This window comes from Arachis ipaensis, chromosome B05 (assembly GCF_000816755.2).
Source record: "Arachis ipaensis cultivar K30076 chromosome B05, Araip1.1, whole genome shotgun sequence".
Classification (NCBI taxonomy): domain Eukaryota; kingdom Viridiplantae; phylum Streptophyta; class Magnoliopsida; order Fabales; family Fabaceae; genus Arachis; species Arachis ipaensis.
Window position 1 is genome coordinate 59,284,694 of NC_029789.2, and position 22,477 is coordinate 59,307,170.

A 22,477-nucleotide genomic window follows, 5' to 3' on the forward strand; every position below is an offset into this window, starting at 1 on the left:
TCAACAGCACCTGAATTGAGGCTGAACGTGTATCTACGCACCTAAGAGTTTAGACTTCCCTTATCAAAGTTTAGACTTCAACAGCACCTGAATTTAGGTTTTATCCATTGAAGATGAAAGCAGAATCTGCATCAAGAGATATTATAGATCAGACTAACATTCAAACAGAACACATAAGAGAGACAAATATAGGATGTCTAGTAGTGTCATATCTAAAAAAAAATATTGTACAGGAGCTATCCTAAATGCATTTGCAGTTTATAAGATTATAATTATTCTTAGTCACATTAGAGGTGAACAAGTGTATTAGTACCTTAGAATAATACTCAATTGCATTTTTGAAGTCCTTGTCTCCAAATGCAATATCCCCAAACTTTTTTGTGTTCAATATATCTTGCACTTGTTGTGTCCACTCTTGAAAGAAAGCTGCAACAACATTCTCGGTTATTTGACAAGAGAAACCACAAAGAAGTTAGCAGAACAAGATATACAATTATAGTCTTGTGAGAAATTACTAAGGGTTTGTGCTAATCAACATCTCAGTACAAATAGAAGAAGAAAAAACAACAACCAACATAGAAAGTAGATCCAGCCTTGTACACAAATTTATAGTCATTGAGAAAAGCAAACAAAATATATAACAAATTAATGGATTAAGAAAAATGTGAAACGTTAAAACAAGAACAAAAAAAAAACTAAGACATGAAAATTGAACATTTTTGTACCCCTCTCTCCCTCCGCGAGCTCGCACCGGTGACGGCCTCCTCGCGGCTCCATGATGGCGATGATGGAAAGCCTGCAGCAGACGCGATGGCAGCTCTCTCCCCCTCGGCGATCTCTGGCTTGACCCACGGCTTTTCTCTCCACGCATCTTCTCCCGACGAAATCGACGGCAATGGCGAGGCATGTGACGGCGGCTTCTGATGGTGACTGCGGCGTACATGAACGACGCTGGTGGCAGCTGGCTTGACGGTGACAACTTCTCTCCTCTGTTCGTGCCTCCAGTGGCGGCGGCAAGGAAGGGTTCGACGTTAGAGACCCGACGAAGCTGGCAACGATGGCTTCCCCCATGCCCGCGAGCACAACGACAGTAATTCGTGGTGAGGGCGAAGGCAAAACGGCGAGGCGACGAGGAAAGCTCCCTGTGTTCGACCTCTATCTCTCCTCTTCGTCGACAACGCAACAACCTTGGCAGCGCGGCGGTGGTGTGCGACGGCAGCGGCGAGCTGCTCCCTCCCCTCTTCTCTCTCAACCCGCACTCTCTTTTCTTTTTCCTTTCTTCCTGTTCTTCTTTCTGTTCTTTGTGTGTGTAGGTGAGTTGTGTGTGTAACGTGGGTGAGGGTGAGTGTGAGAGATGAGTGTAGTGCTAGGGTTTAGGGTGGTGTGGGGTAGTTTAGGTATTTTTATTAAAAGTAGGGTTAGTAGTGTAATTTTATGAAATAATTCAAAAAAATAAAATAATAATTAAAAATTAAATTAAATATAAAATTTCTATCTTAAAAATACTTAAAAAAAATTGTTATAAAATATATTTATATTTTGTGACAAATAATTAACTTGTTACAAACAATATTGAATTTTGTGACAAATTAATTTTTTGTTAGAAAACAATTGGAGTTTTTGAAACAAAAAGTTGTTTTGTTACAAAATAATTGGAGCTTTTGAAACAAAAAACAAAGTTTGTTACAAAATATTTTGAATTTTTGTAACCCTTTTTTTTTGTTACAAAATATTACAATATTTTGTAACAAAACACCATCTCGTTACAAAAACTAACATAATTTGTAACAAAATAAAACAAGTTGTTACAAAATATTATCATGTTTTGCAACAATTTGTAATGTTGCTGCAAAACATTATTCTTTTGTGACAATCACATATTATTATTACAAAATACTATTTTTTGTAACAATTTTAAATTTGATACAAATTTTTTGTTACAAATGTTCCATTTTCTTGTAGTGAAAGGCTATTACAGACTCTCCGAACTCGATGGACGAGAGCTTCCCAGATCATGGCACGCCTGCAACCTAAGAAGGTACTATAGCTAGAGAAGGTAACAGATCTCGGATGCACTCTTTTTCCTAAAAAGGTTTTTTAATGAGGCACCAAGTGGAGATCCAGAAATTATCCGACTTAAAGGGATGAAAAAATCCTGCATGTATATATTTGCACTTGTTTTTGAATAAAATATATTTTTAGATATTCTACAAATTCTCATGACACATTAATCTGAAGCATTCATCGTCCGATTATAAAGCAACAGATCGGCAGAAAGTGAAAAACAGATTCACTGCACGATCACGAGGGAAGACCAATAAAGATGAAAACGCAATTCATCTAAAGGTTGACCAATCAAAGATAGAAATCACCTTCTACAAATCAGCAAAGATGAACATAGAATAATGCAAGAAGTTATCGAAAGTGATCCGAAAAAAGAACCTGACGAGGTCTTACGGATCGCTAAATAATAACTTAAAAGACTGGCCGACGTTGAGAAGTCGGACCAAGTCAACCCAAGTTATCAGCAAATCCCTGGAAAGAGGTCTGGCCAACCCTATAAAAGAGGAATTGCTATAACTTAGAAGAGATCGACCTGACGAAGTCGGTCTCCTACAAAAAACAAGTTATAAAAGTAATGCCTGAAAGAGACCTGACAAAGGTCCAAGAAAGAGGATTACGAAATAACTTAGAAGAGATCGACCTGACGAAGTCGGTCTCCTACAAAAAACAAGTTATAAAAGTAATGCCTGAAAGAGACCTGACAAAGGTCCAAGAAAGAGGATTACGAAATAACTTAGAAGAGATCGACCTGACGAAGTCGGTCTCCTACAACAAACAAGTTATAAAAGTAATCCCTGAAAGAGACCTGACAAAGGTCCAAGAGAGAGGATTACGAAATAACTTAGAAAAGATCGTCCTGACGAAGTCGGTCTCCTACAACAAACAAGTTATAAAAGTAGTCCCTGAAAGAGACCTGACAAGTTCCAAAAAAGAGGACTACAAAAATAACTAGAAGGAGGACCAACATAAAGAAATCGGTTATGGATTAATACAAGTAAGAGCCAGAAAACTGAAATACAAGTTGGATCCACACATCCACAACCTCAAAGGATCTAAGCCACAAGTAATAAGTACAAAGCAATCTAAAGAGGCTAAACAGCAAGGCTCCAGTATTCTTAGAGAAAAGTGCCAAGACAAATGCAAACAAGCATAATATAAAAATTATAAAGCTTCAAGGTCAGGCCCAAAAGCTTGAAAGCTACTTGTTGTTTTTCAAAATCAAAAGTTGCTAAACAAGCAACCAAAAGGAGTATCAACAGTCAGCATAATATTCAAGACTACAAAAATAAAGAGTTTAAAAAGCCCACAAGTCGGGCTATCTACACAAATATCCAAGAAAATTTAGCTAAGATTAGAAGACTTCTCGGCAGCATCAGTCTGAGGTGAAGGAGGGCGAGTCTGAATAGGCACAGCATCCACAGTACCATCATCCCGATTCAAGATCTGACAGCTCGGATCAGAAACGGATTGACCGTCCTCAACTAGGGGAAATGTGGAAATTGACACTTTGACAGAAGGCACAGGGGGAGGCTCGACATCGTCATCATCCTAGTCATCAGGGACAATCTTACCATCCCTCACAACATTATCCAGGCTAAAAAGAGTAAGATCAGCCTCAGGAGCAATAATTCGAACCTACTCCTTCAGGCTCTCGTAAGCAGCATTCACACTGCCAACAAGATGACCCTGGAACTTAGAGTAATCAGCTCGGGCGTTCTCCAACTCCTCCCTCAAACGCATCCCCTCCCGATAGGCTGTGACATAGCTGTCTTTATGCCTCAATGCTGTGTTCTCGGCCAACTGCACAGAAGCCGCCAGAGCAAGGGAACTCGCCTTCTCATTCTTCAGATCCTTCTTCAGTTTGGCCACCTTCGCCTCAAGCTCCTCCTTCAAGCCCTTCATCCTATCAAACTCTTATTTGGCCTCCTCCATAAAGGCTTTGGTGGCATGGAGAGGAAGATTTTGAGCAGTCCGATACAGGACATCCCCCATATGGGCCATCTTGATGCTGCTCCGAGTTATAAAATCTAAATGACGAAGGAGCGAAACATCATCCATGGGGAGGGCACCATAAGGACTGATCTGTTGGTCAACAAACTCCACCGCATCAAAGTCAGGAGCGTCAAGGTTGAAAGGCTCAATTGTTTTTTGTTTTTTGCTGGGAGGAGCACCAGAAGTGGCGGCAGAAGTTTGTAGAGGGTCAGCCAGACGAACTCGAGGAGTAGGGATCACCTTCCTCGGCCCAGGAGAACTCGGCACGGGCATCTTCACCGAAACTTGAGAAGACCCCTTTCCCGCCACCTTGGCCAAAATATTTTGAGCAGCTGCAGCCTTATTTGCCTTCTTGAAGGCCTTCATGGAATCGTTGTTTTTCGACATCTCTGAAAATTACAGAATCAACCATAGTGATAAGTTATTATCTAGAAGAAGCAAAACTAAGAAACAAGTACAGAAATAAGTCAGACAGTACCCAAAGCAGTTCGAACCAAAGATGGATCACTAAAAAATCTTTTTGTATCCAGATGGGGTGGTTCCCCCCACAAATCCTCAAGAACAACTACAAAAGCGCACTCAACCTCATCAAGCATCTCCCATGTATAGCGAGACACTCTTACATTCTTTTGCCACTCTAGAGGGAAAGCAGGCTCATTATTCTCATCAAGAAAAAAGGGGCGGACCCTCTCAACAGCACGGACTCGGAAGAAATAATTCTTAAAATCTTTAAAAGACTCATCATACATGGTAAAAACTTTATGCCCCTGGGCCGACCTGAAAGAAACCCATGAAGCTTTCTTTTTGGAGGAACCTCCAGGCTTGGCAGAAATAAAAAGATAAAGGAAAAGAGTCTGAGAAGGTGTTATGCCTAACTCTTGGCAAAGCAGCTGAAATCTCTTGATAAAACCCTAGGAATTTGGATGAAGCTGGTATGGGGCAATATTACACGACCACAACAAGTCGGTCTCAAAAGCAGTAAATGGAAAAGTAATGTTCAACTGACTGAAGAAATACTCATAGGCATATAAAAAAGGACACTCCCCCTCGACAGAGGTAGGAGAACAAACCCTTTCGTCAGAGTCGGGCGCCACAAGCTCATAATCTCTCTCTCGGACACCACCACCACAAACCCTATGACGTTTTCTCAGCTCTACACAAAACTCAGCATCCACAATAGAGACACATATTAAGACAAGGGAGTCCAGCCAGTCGGACATACTCTCGGGAACTTTAGAAGACATCTCTACAATGTTATTGCGAGAAGACATAAGGCCAACCAATCCTACAACAAGAAAAGAAGATTGGATTACTAAAAAAAATCTCGGGCAAAGGACGAAACAACTCGACCAATATGATACAGAAGAACAAACACAAAAGGAAAACCCCAAGACTCAAACCAAAGTCCTGGGGCATCCTTTGGAGGCAGTAACAAAGCAAGGTTTCAGGAAAAATCTACAGCTTACGTCTCGGCATCCCCCAAACAAGAAAAGAAGATTTCAAACAGCAAGCATTTTCGTAGGAGAAAGACAAAACACAAAAAAGTACAAAAAGTCATCAAAGCCACTATCTTTTTACAGTCTATCAGCAAAAAGCTTCGACAACATCAAACACGCCAAGCAGAAATCATCAAAGACACAGCCTTTTCTCCAGAATCAAACAAATTATCATCAAAAGCACAAACGAAAACAGTGATAACATGCAAAAGCCCTAAGAGCGTCAAGCAATAGGAAAGACGAAAAGATTCATACAAAAGGGCGAAGAAACTTCAGAGCACGCATTACGACAATAACCAGGCACATCAAAAGCAGAAAGATCCAAACTTTCTCAAAGCAAAATCGAAACTTTCTCACCATCAGGCGGAAAAAAATGACGAAGAAAGAAAGGAAGAAAAAACCAACCTGAAATAAAGAAAGAAGCATCAAAAACGGAATCGCTCGAAAAATCGCCGAATGATACCGTAAAGCAAAGACAAAGCACAGGCAAAAAGTGAGAAAGTAAAGGAAGAAGTTACGAAGAAGAACGAAGAAGAGAAACCGTTTTTCTGAATGCAGAAATTCAAAATAAAGCCAAAGGAAATGGGGCAATTAATGCCAATTAATGAAGGAATTTAACCCTCGCACGTTCCCTAGAAGCGCTAATACACAAGCGCGCGCTTTTAGAGAAAAACGTTCCACATTCAAAAAGGTTCTACAAAGGAAGGAATCGACTAAATGCTTGAGTTTGACTTCACTAGAGAAGGACCGAAGTCAAGAACTCGACCCCAAAAAAGAAGACCGAGCTCAAGCAGGGGCACTGTTCATATATTGGGTCGAGCTATCCGACCTGGGATGATTGGCGACAAAGCGACCGACCTCTTCTGGCCAGGCTACCCGACCTCTTCTAAAAGAGGTCGGCCAAATCGACAAGAAAGCCCAATAAAGGGCCCAAATAGAGGAACACGACCCAAATCCAAAGGCAACCCAAGCCTATAGAGATAAAGGCGATTCCCTTGAAGATAAGCTGACTTCAATTAAAATAAGATAAGATAAGATAAGATAACTGACATATCTTATCAGAAAGGTCAGCCCACACTACTGTAAATACACTGGAGCACCCAGGTATAACTCATACTCTGATTCTACAATAAACCTACTTAATACCCGTGCTAACTTAAGCATCGAAGTCTCTTGCAGGTACTCCCCACCCTCTGGGGACCAAGGATCAGTAGTGCAGCCAGCCAACAAGTCGGACACAACAGCTCCGGCCACCACTCACCAGCCGGACACGTCGACACCGACCAGTACAGAAGATCTCATCCGAGATCGACCTCCAGTTTCAGGTAACCCCCGGAACAGGAGATATACACCATTTGAGAGAAGATGTCAACCAACTCAAGGAGCAACAACAACAATGGGGCCAAGTATAAGAGAGCATACAACAACTCCAAGGAAACATGGAGTACATGAAGGAGCAACAAGGCGAATTCAACTAGGGAGAAATACAAAGCTGCCTCAACAAAATCATGGAGCAAGGCAAATGGCAGCAGAGGAACCTTGATGAGTTTAGACATCTTTATGATGCTAGAACTACTTTAAGGAGGTAGTATGACATCAACACACAAGCAAAACTGAATCATTTGTGCAATGCTGTGGTCGCCTTGAACCTCGGATACCCTACATTCATGCAAGGAATGGAGGAGCTAAGTGCTAGGCAAGACAAGATATTGGCCAAGCACAAAGAAGATGAGAGGGCCTACATGAGAAGGCTGGGTTTTTGGAAGCCCAAGGATGCCAAAGCACAAGAAGGACCTTCCAAGAATGATGGTGATGACTCCACCTCCAAGAAGAAAGACAAAGGAAAAGGGCCAATGAATTGAAGCTACTCCAAGAATCAAAGGTTGTTGAGTTCCATGGTTGATAATTTTTAGCTTTAAAGTTTGAATTTCTGTTAGTAGTTTGATAATAGTTGCAATGTTAGGATAGTTGTATTTAATTTCCTTATGCTTTGAAGTAATCTGTTTATGAGTCCTTTATGCTTAATTTTGGAGAAAGAAAATGCAATTGTTGTTTAAGTCTCATGATCATCAAATAAAAGAATAGTTTGTTTCCATAAGAGTCTATGATGAGTTGTGCAAAAACAAGAGTAAAAGAGACTAAGACCAAGTGAGACTATTCAAAACTAAGAGAGAAAGACTTAAGTATGGAACTTGAATGAATTTGAAAGAAAATAAGCCATGATGAGCAACTAGACTTAAGGGGTATGACAAGTAGAGGCCAAGGATGTCCCTTGAATATCCATAGAACCAAGAAGTAGTAAGCAAGAAGACCCAAGGCTCTGAGTATCAACTACTAGGATGGAAGGAAACACCAAACAGCTCAAAAGAGTTAGAGATCCTAGTAGATGCTTGTGGTGAAGATGTGTCAAGAAGAGAGACATGGGAAAGTAAATTCTTAGGGTGTTTCAACACCTAGTACCCTAAAACCAACTGGTTTGGGAGTGCTAATTGAAAGCCTAATTAAAGGGTCATCTTGAGACAAAACATTTAGAGTCATAGTCAATAAAAAAAGAGAAGTAAAAAGGAAAGAACAATCAAAGAAAAAGAAACAATTCTTGCTACTTCAAGGTGACAATCAATAGAAAGGGGTCCTAAGGCAAATACTTGGAAGAATTCTCAAGAGTCTAGGAGTTCATTATGACATTAAATCAATAAGATTCATGCATGAGTTAACACTTAGCCTATCCTTGGTAATGAATGCATATCTCTAAGGTCAAGTCTCAACCGAATTAAGAATAATTCACATTGATTTGCTTGGGACAAGCAAAGCTTAAGTTTGGTATTGTGATGACTTACATCATCTACCCCTTTTTTCTATCTAAAAGGACCATAAAATGAACACAATTTCATTGAATCAATGCAATTTCATGAATCAAATGATAAATATTATGGTATATTACTTTGAAATGGGTTGTGTTGAATTTCAGGTGAAAAGAGCAACAAAAAGGGAAGGAAACAACAAATAAAGCTGGGCGTGTGAAGCTGGGCGTGCCACTTAGAACAAATGCCATGAATTTGTATGGGCGTGGCACGCCAGCACCAGGGCATGGCACGTCAAGTATACCTTCCAGAGAGCATGATTGGAGCTTTAACAAGGGCGTGGCACGCCAGAGTTCAGGAGTGGCACGCTAGTAATAGTATCCAGAGAAGAATGTTTGGGTTTTAATAAGGGCGTGGCACACTATTATCATTTTCCAGAGACCAATGTTGAAAGCCACAAAAGGGGCATGGCACGCCAGGTTAAGCGTGGCACGCCAGGTTGATCGTGGCACGCCAAATCCATCACACACCATAGGCGTGCCACTTGAACTTGTGGGCGTGGCACGCCAATTCATTCATCCAGAAGAAGACACACACTGGGCATGCCACTTGATATCGAAGGCGTGGCACGCCAGCACTAAGCCTTCACTTGGGCATGCCACTTGAGGACCCAGGCGTGGCACGCCAGGCTTGGAAGAGTCACACCAACATGGGCGTGCCACTTGAACACCAAGGTTTGACATACTAGTACAAGTTTCCAGAGGAAGAGATGAATGACCAAACACCTGGGTGTGCCACTTGAGGTCGAAGGCGTGGCACGCCAACTTTCACCACTCATTTGGGCGTTTCACTTGAGGTCGAAGGTGTGGCACGCCATCTACTGGAACAAGGAACAATGCATGGGCGTGGCACGCCAGCACTCAAGCGTGGCACGCTAGTTATGATTTCCAGAAACATTGAGAAGGCTTCCTGTCAGCGTGGCACGCCACCTGTTGGGCGTGGCACACCAGTAATGTTTTCCAGAATGGGCCTAGGCGTACCACGACAGTTCATTTTTCCAGAGAAGAAGAGCAAGAAGAAAGGCCTGGGCGTGCCACTTGGGCTCGAAGGTGTGGCTGATGAGAGGAACTTTTGTGTGGTCTAGAAATTTGCGGATAAATTCTCGTTGCAAGTATAGTTTCTAAACCTTCAAAAGTCCTTTCATACAAATATTTTGGTTGTCATAAGTAACAAACCCCTTTTAAAATTGATAACCGAGTATTTAAACCTCGGGTCGTCTTCGCAAGGAATTGCAGGGAGGTATGTTCTTATTATTGGTTATGAGTTTGTAAATTAGGGGTTTTAGAAATTAGGGAGCAGTATGTTGCATAAGAAGAATAAAATAAATAAATAACTATAAAATAAACTCTTAGCAAGGTATGAGAAATTGGAGGTCCTATCCTAGTTACCCTTATCAGGTGTGAAGAGAATTGGGTTTTAATCCCACTTGGTCAGCCTTTACTAAGCAAAGGAAGGTTGAGTAGACTGATTGGCTTGATTCTCAAGTCCTAGTCAACTCCTATGGAGAGACTAGCCTTAGAGCAATCCTAGCTCAAGCAGAATCTGCCAATTTCAATCACTTGCTGAGTTTGATAACTCAAGTATTACCAATCACTTGACCAAAGCCAAAAGGGAGAAAAAAATATCTAAATTAAATTGAAAGCAATCTTAAACAGAGCAAAGTAATCTTAAATCTGAAATATCTCAAATAACATTAATTAAGAAAATTATATGTAACATGGAAGAGTTCATAAATTAAATTGGGAAAATAAATAAAAATAAAGAACCTGGGATTGAGAGCCACTCCTAAAACTAAGAGAAATCCTAAATCCTAATCCTAAGAGAGAGGAGACAACCTCTCTCTCTAAAAACTATATCTACTCCTAAAATTGTGAATATGAAAGCCTGATTATGAAAGGATGCATTCCTCCACTTTATAGCCTCTAATCTATGTTTTTGGGCCGAGAACTGGGTCAGAAACAACCCAGAATTCGCTGGTTGCGAATTCAACATGCTGAATTTCTGTCACTGCGACGCGGCCGCATGGAGCACACGGTTGCGTCCCCTAGCGTCAGGAAAACTATGGCATATTATATATGAAATCGAAGCCCCGGATGTTAGCTTTCGAGCGCAACTAGAACCGTGTCGTTTGGACCTCTGTAGCTAAAGTTATAGCCGTTTGAGTGCGAAGAGGTCAGGCTGGACAGCTTAGCAATTTCTCCAACTTCTTGTATTCCTTCCACTTTTGTATGCTTCCTTTCCATCCTCTGAGCCATTCTTGCCCTGTAATCTCTGAAATCACTTAACACACATATCAAGGCATCTAATGGTAACAAGAGAGGATTTAAACATAGGGAACTTAAGGCCAAAGAAGCGTGTTTTCAATCAAAGCACATAATTAGGAAGGCAAATGTAAAACCATGCAAATAGTATGAATAAGTGGGTAAAGAGTTGATAAAATCCACTCAATTAAGCACAAGATAAACCATCAAATAGTGGTTTATCAACCTCCCCACACTTAAACAATAGCATGTCCTCATGCTAAGCTCAAGAGAAACTATAAAGATGAAGAGGAATGGCAGGATGTATGAAATATAACCTATCTATATGAATGCAACTACATGCAAAAATGTTTCTACCTACTTAGTTTAAAAGTAAATAAATTCTCCAAGACAAACATAAATCAGATTTCACTAATTAAAATCATACAGTAAAAACAAGTAAACTTGTAAGAAGATAGCTCATGAAAGCAGGGAACATAGAATTAAGCACTGAACCCTCACTGGTAGTGTATATCACTCTAATCTCTCAAGTGTATAGGGTTAATCACTCTACTCTTCTCTAATCATGCTTTCTAAACCTTGTTCTTAATCTAACCAATCAACAAATATTTAGCATATCAATGCAAACATCATGAGGTCTTTTCAGGGTTGTAATGGGGCTAAGGTAAAGGTAAGGGTATATATATATAAAGCTAAGTGAGCTAACAAAGTGAATCCTTGATTAGTCTAAGATCTCACCTAACATATACATACTTTATAAAATTTACAATGCTTTACCTAGTTACACAAATTTTTTCCACTTTTGTATTACATGCTCATGTATCAAACTTATTTTTGAATTTTGTCCCATGTGCATTGATTCTTTTTATTTTGCATTTGGGGTAATATTATTTTTTTCTTCTCTTTTTTTTTCTTTTTTTTTCTTTTTTTATATTCCCTTATTTAATTACTTATATATATATTTTTTCAATGCACATGGTAATTTAATTATTTTGATTCACCGTCCTCGGTGCATGCTAAGATATACAAGTGGACGGGTTGCTTCAACTGGGGCTCTCTTTGTTCCTTTCCTTGCCGGTGATTTGGGAGTAGCTTTCTCTTTACCCTTCTTGGTGGCCATCTTGAAAAGGGAAAAAGAAAGTGACTTTTAAAGCTAAGGGTTAGAGCAAGGAAGAGAGCGGGAAAGGTGGTAATCAATGCACAATAAAGAAGAATGACGTTAACACACGCTCATGAGTACATGTGAAAAGTCATCAATGAAAAATAGCTAGTGCATATGATAACAAGTGAATGCAAGGTGTTTATTGGCATGATGGCAAAGGCATGAGTAGCATAGATCAAGCATTCAATGTCCAAGTTAGATTACCAAGTCTTTCAAACTAACAACATGTTCCAAATAAATTTCTAACACCAATGAAAATAATGCAATGAATGAAAGTATGCAAATAAATTGAAATAAAATAAAAAGAAAAATAAGAAGAATGAGAAAGGAAAGAAGGGAAGAAGAAGTAAATAAGAAAGGAGGGAGGAAAAATTAGGATTGGGGAAGAAAAGATAAGATTTTTGGCTGATATGGATAAGTTGTGCGACGCGGACGCGTGGGGCACGCAGTCGCGTGACTTGCGCTTTAAGTTAATCGACGCGGTCGCGTCGGTCACGCGGTCGCGTGACACGTTTTATGCTATTGGCGCGAGGGCAGCCTCGCGCTCGCACAACTCTCTGTTCAAAATATTATTTTGCCAAATTTTGGGTGACACGATCGCGTGGATGGCCATTTTTGGAAAACGACGCGGCCGCGTGGGGCACGCGTTCGCGTCGGAAGGCTTGGGCTTCCAGCACGAGTCCAGCCCAATTCCAGCTCAACTTTCGGCCATACACCTTTGTTACGTCGATTTTCATGGCACGCGGCCGCGTGGGAGGCCAAATTTCCCACATGACGCGGTCGCGTGGTGTCAAATTATGCTAAAGGCGCACCTCCAGCCACCCTTTCGCGTGACTCTCTGTTCAATTCTTTTCTCCCCAACGCACTAGTGACGCGGACGCGTCAGCGATGCTGCCGCGTCACGTGCGTGTTTTTTTTTTTTTTGTAAGATGCAGAATGCAATGCTTAATGTGAATGCTATGCATGATTCCAGGTTCAATAAAATAAAATAAAATAAAATTCAAAAACAAACAAAACCAGATAAAATTAAAAATAAAAAAAGAACGATCATACCATGGTGGGTTGTCTCCCACCTAGCACTTTTAGTTAAAGTCCTTAAGTTGGACATTTGGTGAGCTCCCTGTTATGGTGGTTTATGCTTGTACTGATCCAGGAATCCCCACCAATGTTTGTACTTCCAATATCCTCCGGGGTCCCAAACTAGGCGCAGAAAGCCTTCAAGTAAGTTAAAGCAAGTGACAAGACCCCAAGAGTGTTGATTTCTGGGATGAATTCCGGTGTCCCAAATCTTGCTTTTGCACCCGTCCTCTTGTTGATCATTATGATTCCATCCGGGTAGCAAGCAACATGAATTCTCACTAGAGCGGCCAAACAACTTCCTAAACCCATTCAGTTGAGCTTTACACCAACCTTTGCGTTTAAACTTAAAGCTTTCAACCATGATGAACCTTACAGGACAATTCTTACCACTGGCCATCTTCCTCTTACTCTGAATGTTACAAAGAGCTCTAAGTTGACCATCCGTCTCCAGTAGCCCATATTCAAGTGAAATTAAAAAGCTAAGGGATATGAATTTTACCCACTTGAATGTTGTGAAGGATGATGACAACTTAGGGGGAGGTATTTTTAATGAAATTGCAAGCTCCACTCCCTTGTGCTCTTCTCTGATAATTACCACCTCTTTTCAAGCTTCTTCAATTTCAACCTCTTCCTCTTAGTAGCTTTCTTCCAATTCAATCTCTTCTTCATTACTTACCAAGGGCATGGGAGGCTGTGCTTCTTCTTCTTTAATCTCCATCTCTTGATCGACCTCTTCCAAGTTCTTAATCATGATATGCCTTGGAGGTTGTACACCCTCCTCAATATCAATTTCAATCGCCTTGGAAGGAGATTCTATAACCTGACTTTCCCATGGAGGTTCAGCATCTCCTAAATCTGTAACCGCTTCTTCTTCTTCGATAATTACAGCTTCCTCCACTTGTTCCAGTACAAAGTCATACTCCGTACTGTCCACTGGAGTTTCTAATATCTCCTTCCTGCTACGTTCTTCATTAGATTGCCCACATGAAGCCATGGGAGCACTTTGAGTGTCCGAGCGTCGGGAACCTAATTGACTTATCGCTTGATTTAGTTGATATAGAGTTGCATGAAATCGATCCGCTACTTCGTTGAGATGATCCCTTGATTCTTCCTTCACTAATTCTTCAACCACTCCTTCGACTCCAAGGGTTTTTACTACCTTCACCTTTAGGGCCTCCTCTAGCTTCTTATGAAGTATGGATTCGCGAAGATGATCCCTTCTCTCTTGTTCCATGTCAATAGCATCATTGAGATCATGTTACTCTTGGATTGATGGATGTGGGTGCTTTTCCATGGATGGTGGTGATGGGATGGAGAGATTATTCTATGGTTGACAAGGAAGTGCACTAGAGCTTGAGGGTTGATTGTTGAAGGTATTTGGTGGTCCGATTTGGGCGAAGAGAGCTTGTATAGTAGAGTTTAGATCGGCAAGTGCTTTCTCCATGAAGGTTTGGGGTGGATAGGAGGGTTCATTTGGTTCATAGGGTAGTCGGTATGGTGGATACGGGTTAGGGTCATATGGAGGTGAATGGTTGTAGGTGGCTTGTGAGTATGGTGGTTCAAAGCTGTGTTGAAGAGAGGGTTTATAGGCATATGGTGGTGGTTGTTGATAGTCCATTGGAGGTGGTTGTTGCCATGAGGGTTGATCAAATCCTTGTGGCTCCTCCCATCTTTGATTGTTCCAACCTTGATGCCTGTTCTCATTGTAATTTTTTCTTCCTGCAACATAATTGTAACCAGACTCATAGCCAAAGGGGTGAGAGTTCATAGTAGTAAATAAAAATTAAAAACGAAAATAAAAATAAATTTAAATTAAAAGGTTATTTAAATTTTGAATTTGAAAATTAAATTTTGAAATTTTGAATTTTAAATTTTTGAATTTTGAATTTTTAAAATTTGAAATTTGAAAATTTTTAAATTTGAATTTTGAAAATTTTTAAATTTGAATTTTGAAAATTTTTAAATTTGAATTTTGAAATTTGAATTTTGAAATAAGATAAGATAAAATAAAAATTTTAAAATAAAAACCAATAACCTCTTAACTTAAGAAAAAGCAAAAATAAAAACAAAAATAAAAATAAATAAACAAGCAAAAAGCAAATATTTACAATAACCAATAATAAGGCACACGTTTGCAATTCCTCGGCAACGGCGCCATTTTGATGAGAGGAACTTTTGTGTGGTCTAGAAATTTGCGGATAAATCCTCGTTGCAAGTATAGTTTCTAAACCTTCAAAAGTTCTTTCATACAAATATTTTGGTTGTCACAAGTAACAAACCCCTTTTAAAATTGATAACCGAGTATTTAAACCTCGGGTCGTCTTCTCAAGGAATTGCAGGGAGGTATGTTCTTATTATTGGTTATGAGTTTGTATATTAGGGGTTTTAGAAATTAGGGAGCAGTATGTTGCATAAGAAGAATAAAATAAATAAATAACTATAAAATAAACTCTTGGCAAGGTATGAGAAATTGGAGGTCCTATCCTAGTTACCCTTATCAAGTGTGAAGAGAATTGGGTTTTAATCCCACTTGGTCAGCTTTTACTAAGCAAAGGAAGGTTGAGTGGACTGATTGGCTTGATTCTCAAGTCCTAGTCAACTCCTGTGGAGAGACTAGCCTTAGAGCAATCCTAGCTCAAGCAGAATCTACCAATTTCAATCACTTGCTGAGTTTGATAACTCAAGTATTACCAATCACTTGACCAAAGCCAAAAGGGAGAAAAAAATATCTAAATTAAATTGAAGGCAATCTTAAACAGAGCAAAGCAATCTTAAATCTGAAATATCTCAAATAACATTAATTAAGAAAATTATATGTAACATGGAAGAGTTCATAAATTAAATTGGGAAAATAAATAAAAATAAAGAACCTGGGATTGAGAGCCACTCCTAAAACTAAGAGAAATCCTAAATCCTAATCCTAAGAGAGAGGAGAGAACATCTCTCTCTAAAAATTACATCTACTCCTAAAATTGTGAATATGAAAGCCAGATTATGAATGGATGCATTCCTCCACTTTATAGCCTCTAATCTGTGTTTTCTGGGTCAAGAACTGGGTCAGAAACAACCCAGAATTCGCTGGTTGCGAATTCAACATGTTGAATTTCCGTCACTGCGACGCGGCCGCATGGAGCACGCGGTCGCATCCTCTAGCGTGAGGGAAACTATGACATATTATATATCAAATCGAAGCCCCGGACGTTAGCTTTCCAATGCAACTGAAACCGTGTCGTTTGGACCTCTATAGCTAAAGTTATAGCCGTTTGAGTGTGAAGAGGTCAGGCTAGACAGCTTAGCAATTTCTCCAACTTCTTGTATTCCTTCCACTTTTGCATACTTCCTTTCCATCCTCTGAGCCATTCTTGCCCTGTAATCTCTGAAATCACTTAACACACATATCAAGGCATCTAATGGTAACAAGAGAGGATTTAATCATAGGGAACTTAAGGCCAAAGAAGCATGTTTTCAATCAAAGCACATAATTAGGAACGCAAATGTAAACCCATGCAAATAGTATGAATAAGTGGGTAAAGAGTTGATAAAATCCACTCAATTAAGCACAAGATAAGCCATAAAATAGTGGTTCATCAGTGGCACGCCAGGCTAAACAAGGTTTAAAAAGACCCTGGGCGTGCCACTTGGGCTCGAAGGCGTAGCACGCCAGGGGAGTTGGTTCAAGGGGTGTGCCACTTGAGGAGCTGGGCGTGGCGCGCCAAGCCAACTTTAGTGGCTAGGCGTGGCACGCCACTCAAGTGCCAGCCACACGCCAAGCCTGGAGAAGTCACGTTTATGGAGTTTTTCTTTCCCTCCAGCTGTAATTTTCTTTTCCCTTTTGTATTTTCTTAATTCTAGTGCTAGGAGTAGTATAAATAACCCCTGAAAGTACTGAGAAGGGGTTGTTGAGTAGTTGGTTCGTTGGCAAGTAGTGTAGTTTACTTTTTACTTCATCTCTTGTACTTTTCTCTAAGCTATGAGTAGCTAAATTCCCTCTCATTGGGAGAGGGAGCTCTGTTGTACTTGATGGATTAATGATTGTGAATTTCTTCTTCTCTTCATCTTCTCTTTGATTTGCTAGAAAGAATTTCGTTTTAATGCTAGTGCTCAATCATCTTGGGAAAGAGGTTGAATGCAAAATGGGTTTCATGGGAACCTGATGACAAGTCATCTTATGCAAGTTTCACAAGCATTTTTCATTTGTTTCATTAGATTTTATGCACTTTCTTGCACAATAAGTAAGTGATTGGAGTAAAATTCCATGTTGCTTTGACTCAATTAAACATTGTTGATTTTTGTATAAAATCATGAGATTTATGCACAATTTAGTTGATTATTATAGATTATGCAAAACCTTATGATTTTGGTGAGACTTTGATGGCATGTTTAATTGATAACAGGTGAAGGAGTGAGAAGAAGAAACAAAGAGAAAGGCAACGTGCGGGAGAACGCTTCGTTCACTCAATGAACGCTACGTTCACCTACGACGCACATGCACACTAGCCGCCTCTGCACGGTGAAGAAATTTCAGAGATCCACGCACACGCATGCATGGCGCGCACGCGTAGATTGAGGATTAGCGTTCACCAACAATGAACGGACGTTCATTTCAAGTGAACGCCTGTGATACCTACAGAGTGGGAACCTGAAAAAGGGAACCGACGCGCACGCGCACATGCCGCACCCGCACTGATTGAATAAAACTGGCAATGGACACAGACGCACACAGAACGCTGGAACGCAGAATGGAGATGTGGCTATGCACGCGCAAGTACACAAGGCGTGCACGCGTACATAGCGTTCATAGCGTGAACGGAGCGTTCAGTTAATGAACACTGCTCAAGGGTGCGCTCGCGCACAGTACGCGCCCGCGCCGATGATGAAAAGCACAAGGGATGCGCAGGCACAAAGGACGCGCACGCGTCGGTGAAAGAACGCAGCGTTCAACTTGAGAACGCTACATTCACCTGAAGCTGCAACAAATGGCCATTTTGATCCCCTCCATGCAAGACCAAAAAGCCCACTCCAAGTGCTGAAGGCCTGAAATAGAAAGTGTATATATAGATAGGAATTTAATTTCAGAAGAGCTCTCTTTTAGTTTTCATTGTTAGCATTTTTAGAATTAAGTTCAGATCTAGTTTTCTATTTTGCTTCTCTTTTCTACACTTGTTACTTTCTGTTTTGGGATTTGGAATTCAGATTCAAGAATTCCGTTGAAATTCTTCATCTGAAAATGATCTTCTAATTTTCTTTTGATAGTTCTAAGAATTGAAAGTTAGATCTGAATTTCCTTTTCCGTTTTTATTTTCATTTCTTCTGCATATTCTTTTCTGGTTGGTCCAGGGAGTAATTGGGATCTAGATCTACTTTCTGATCTCATTGCTCTTCTTCGATCTTCAATTTCTCTTTTAGAATTTCATAATTGAGCTAAGTTTTCTTGCTGTTTGTTTGTTCAAGCAATTTTCCATTTCTATTTGACTACTGAGCTGAATCTTTTCATCTCATAGCCCTCTGATTTCTTTAGTTTACATTTTCTAGTTCAATTTGAATCCTAACACCCAAATCCGTTTACTCTTAATGCAATTTACATTTTCCAGCAATTTAGATTCAGCAATTTGAGTTTCTTGCACTTTAAGCTTCAGTCATTTACATTTCTTGCAATTTAAGTTTCAACTCTTTTACTTTCTTGTACTTTAAGTTTCTGCAATTTACCTCTTCTGCACTTTACTTTTCTGCCCCATTTACTTTCTGCACTTTCATTTTCTTGAAATTTTACTTATGTTAATCAAAATCACTCAATTCATCAAATATTCGCTTAACTAAATTCATCACATAACTAAAATTGCTCAATCCATCAATCCCTGTGGGATCGACCTCACTCTTGTGAGTTATTACTACTTGATGCGACCTGGTACACTTGCCGGTGAGTTTGTGTGGAATTGTTTTTCCCTCATCATGTTTTTTGTGCCGTTGTCGAGGATTGATTTAGATTGACAATGATTAAGTAGGCTGATAATCTAGATTAGGCATTTTTTTTTACTAAGCACATTAACTATTCAAGTTTTTGTTTAAGCTAACCTTAACATCACTCTAGCAGTAGAGTGAATTGTTTGTGGTTTCTGGTTTTGTGTGTATAACAGAAGCAAGGAGAGAGGTCTCCACCTCTTGTAACCAGGATGAGAGAACTCTCAGGAGACTGAGAAGAGAAGCAAGAGGAAAGGGGATCATTGGTGAAGAGGAATCAGAGGAGGAGAACCAAGAGATGAAAGGGAATGTCCCTAATCCACCAGAGGGAGTGGCTAACAATGGCCACCCTCAAAGGAGGGTTCTAACTTCCTACACCTTCCCTAATCCAAGGCACTGTGGGAGTAGCATACTTACTCCAAATGTCAATGCAAACAACTTTAAATTGAAGCCTCAACTCATCACCTTGGTGCAAAACAACTATTCTTATGGAGGAGGTCCCTTGGAAGATCCAAACTAGCACCTATCCACCTTCCTGAGGATATGTGACACAGTGAAGACCAATGGTGTGCATCCAGACATTTACAAGTTGTTGCTATTTCCATTTTCCCTGAGAGACAAAGCTGCCCAATGGTTGGAGGCATTTCCAAGAGAAAGCATCAACAATTGGGAGGATCTAGTGAACAAGTTCCTATCCAAGTTCTATCCTCCCCAAAGGATCATCAGACCGAAGACAGAGGTCCAAACATTCACTCAGATGGATAGAGAGACATTGTATGATGCCTTGGAGAGATACAAAGCTTTAATCAGGAAGTGCCCACCAGAAATGTTCAGTGAATGGAATAGACTCCAAAATTTCTATAAAGGATTGACACTGAGAGCTTAAGAAGCACTTGATTATTCTGCTGGAGGCTTAGTGCAACTCATGAAGACTGCTGAGAAAGCTCAAAATTTGATAGACACTGTGACAAACAACCAATACTTCTATGGTCATCAAAGGCAACGCCAACCAGCTCAAAGGAAGGGTGTATTGGAGCTGGAAGGTGTGGATACCATTTTGCCTCAAAACAAGGTGATGCATCAACAGATTCAACAACAAATGGAGATGATGGCCAAGAAGATTGATGGTCTTCAAGTTGCAGCAGTGAACACAACTAATCAACCACCAGCTGGGTGGGGGCAAAATGAGGAAATCTATGAAGAGCAACAACCAGAGCAAGTCCAATACATGCACAACCAAGGAGTTGGACAAAATGAGTTCCATGGAGATACCTACAACCCATCCTGGAGGAACCACCCCAATTTGAGGTGGGGAGACAATCACAATCAAAACCAGCAACCTTGGTAGAGAAACTCAAACCAAAACAATTCCAGAAACACAAACCATCAAAACACTAACCAAAACCAATACAGAAAATCATAAAACAATCAACCTCAACCCAACTACTATCCACCCAATAACCCATCCACTAACCAAAATAACTATCATCCACCCTCCATATCCTACAACCAACCACAACCACCCCAAGAAGCTCAAAGGATCTCCAACTTGGAGATGATGATGGAAAAGATGATCAAGCATCAGGAATTGGCCAACAAAAACCATGAAGCTTCACTGCGGAATCTAGAGAGTCAAATCGGCCAACTGTCCAAGCAAACAGTGGCTGAAAGGCCACCCAATGCATTACCAAGTGACACCATTCCCATCCCAAGGAAGAATGCAAAGCAATCCAATTAAGGAGTAGAAGAACCTTGGTAAATGACAAGAGGCTAGCTGAGAAAGAAACTAACAAGAGGCCAGTTGAGAATGATAAGGCCAGCAGCAAGGAAGAAGTGATACTCAAGGAAAAGGATGAGGAACAACCGCAATCCTCAAAGAAGGGGAAGCAAATCATGGAGGAGCAATCACAAGAATAAAGAAAGTTAGTGAAGACTTATACCCCTCCTTTGCCATACCTTCAAAGATTGCAGAAGGAGATCAAAGACCAACAGTTCCCTAAGTTCCTAGAAGTGTTTAAGAAGCTGGAGATCAATATTCCACTTGCTGAAGCATTGGAGCAGATGCCTCTATATGCCAAATTCCTCAAAGTGCTCATCAACAAGAAAAGGAGCTGGAATGAGAAGGAGATAGTGATCCTAACCCAGGAATGCAGTGCAGTGATTCAAGAAGGTCTCCCCCCAAAACTCAAGGACCCTGGGAGTTTCTTCTTGCCTTATACTATTGGTAACATAATCATTGACAAGGAACTGTGTGAATTAGGATCCAGTATCAACCTGATGCCTTTGTCTATGATGAGAAGGTTGGCCATAGAAGAAGTGAAGCCTACATAGATGTCTTTGGAGCTAGTAGATAGATCTCTGGTAATTCCCAAGGGGTGATTAAAAATCTCTTGGTCAGAGTGGGAAAATTCATATTTCCTGCAGATTTCGTAATCCTGGACTTAGGTGAAGAGGGAAATTACTCTATTATATTGGGAAGACCTTTTCTGGCCACAGCAAGGGCCATCATTGATGTGGAACAAGGAGAAATGACTTTGAGGGTAAATGATGAGAATATCACTTTAAATATCTTCCAAGAAGTACAACATACTGTTGAAGAGAAAAGCTGCATGAGGGTTGAAGAAGAAGAACTACAGTGGAAAGAAAAACCCAAAGAGGCACTCATCAGCCCACCTATAAAGCAAGATATGGACAGTGGAAAAGGAAAAGAGGGTAATGTGAAGGCTGAAAAGAGAAGGCAGGAAGAGAGTGAAGATTTGATTATTGAGAAGGAGGTCCCTGACATAAAACTTGCTGCAAAGAAAGAAGGACAAGTGAAGAAAGGAAAGAAAAGTAAGAAAAGGATTCCAAAAGGGTGGAAGAACAAAAAGATACCAATTGAAGGATTCTCAAAAGGGGACAGAGTAAGATTGATTTATCAACAGTTGGAGACAGATCCACAAACTGATGATTACTACACCATCAACAAGATACTCTCACTAGAGCATGTGGAGATTGACCATCAACGCACGGGAAGAAGGCTCACAGTGAGAGGGGACAAACTGAGGCACCACAATCATCAACCACCCTAATAAGGGACCAATGTCAAGCTAGTGACAATAAAAAAGCGCTCCATGGGAGGCAGCCCATGATTTAATATTCTTGCTTTTGTTTTAATTTCAATAACTGATGGTTCTTCTAGCATAAATTTGAGCTCTCATGAGTAGATTTGATAACTTCACACATCAATTTGAAGCATATGTTTGACTCCTAAGTTTGGTGTGCCTAAAGGCACTTTAAAATAGCTTTTCATGCATAATTGATCATAAAACCATTTTGGAAAATATACTCATTCATTTTGTTTAAGTATATAGCCAAACCTTAAGTTTGGTGTCTATATATGCTATGAATCTCAAGAAAATCATTTTTACTCAAAGGCTCAAAGTCATGAATAGATAAACCATACATTGCATCATCTTATGAGTTTATAGTAGCATGGTAGCAAATAAAATATTCCTTATAATGAATATACCAATTATGACAGACATTCATTGGGTTTTATATGGAATACTTAGATAGAAACAAGTTTGGTGTTCACCAAAATTTGGTTCAATGTCTAAGGGG

General features: G+C 40.2%; 1 long non-coding RNA gene across 1 annotated transcript; it reads right to left on the reverse strand.

Annotated features, from left to right (window-relative positions):
• Positions 674-21,365, reverse strand: LOC110262866. The gene is made up of 3 exons (XR_002347879.1): positions 21,356-21,365; positions 20,861-20,870; positions 674-917 (listed from the first exon to the last, which is right to left on the reverse strand). It is a non-coding gene; the product is annotated as an uncharacterized LOC110262866 (long non-coding RNA).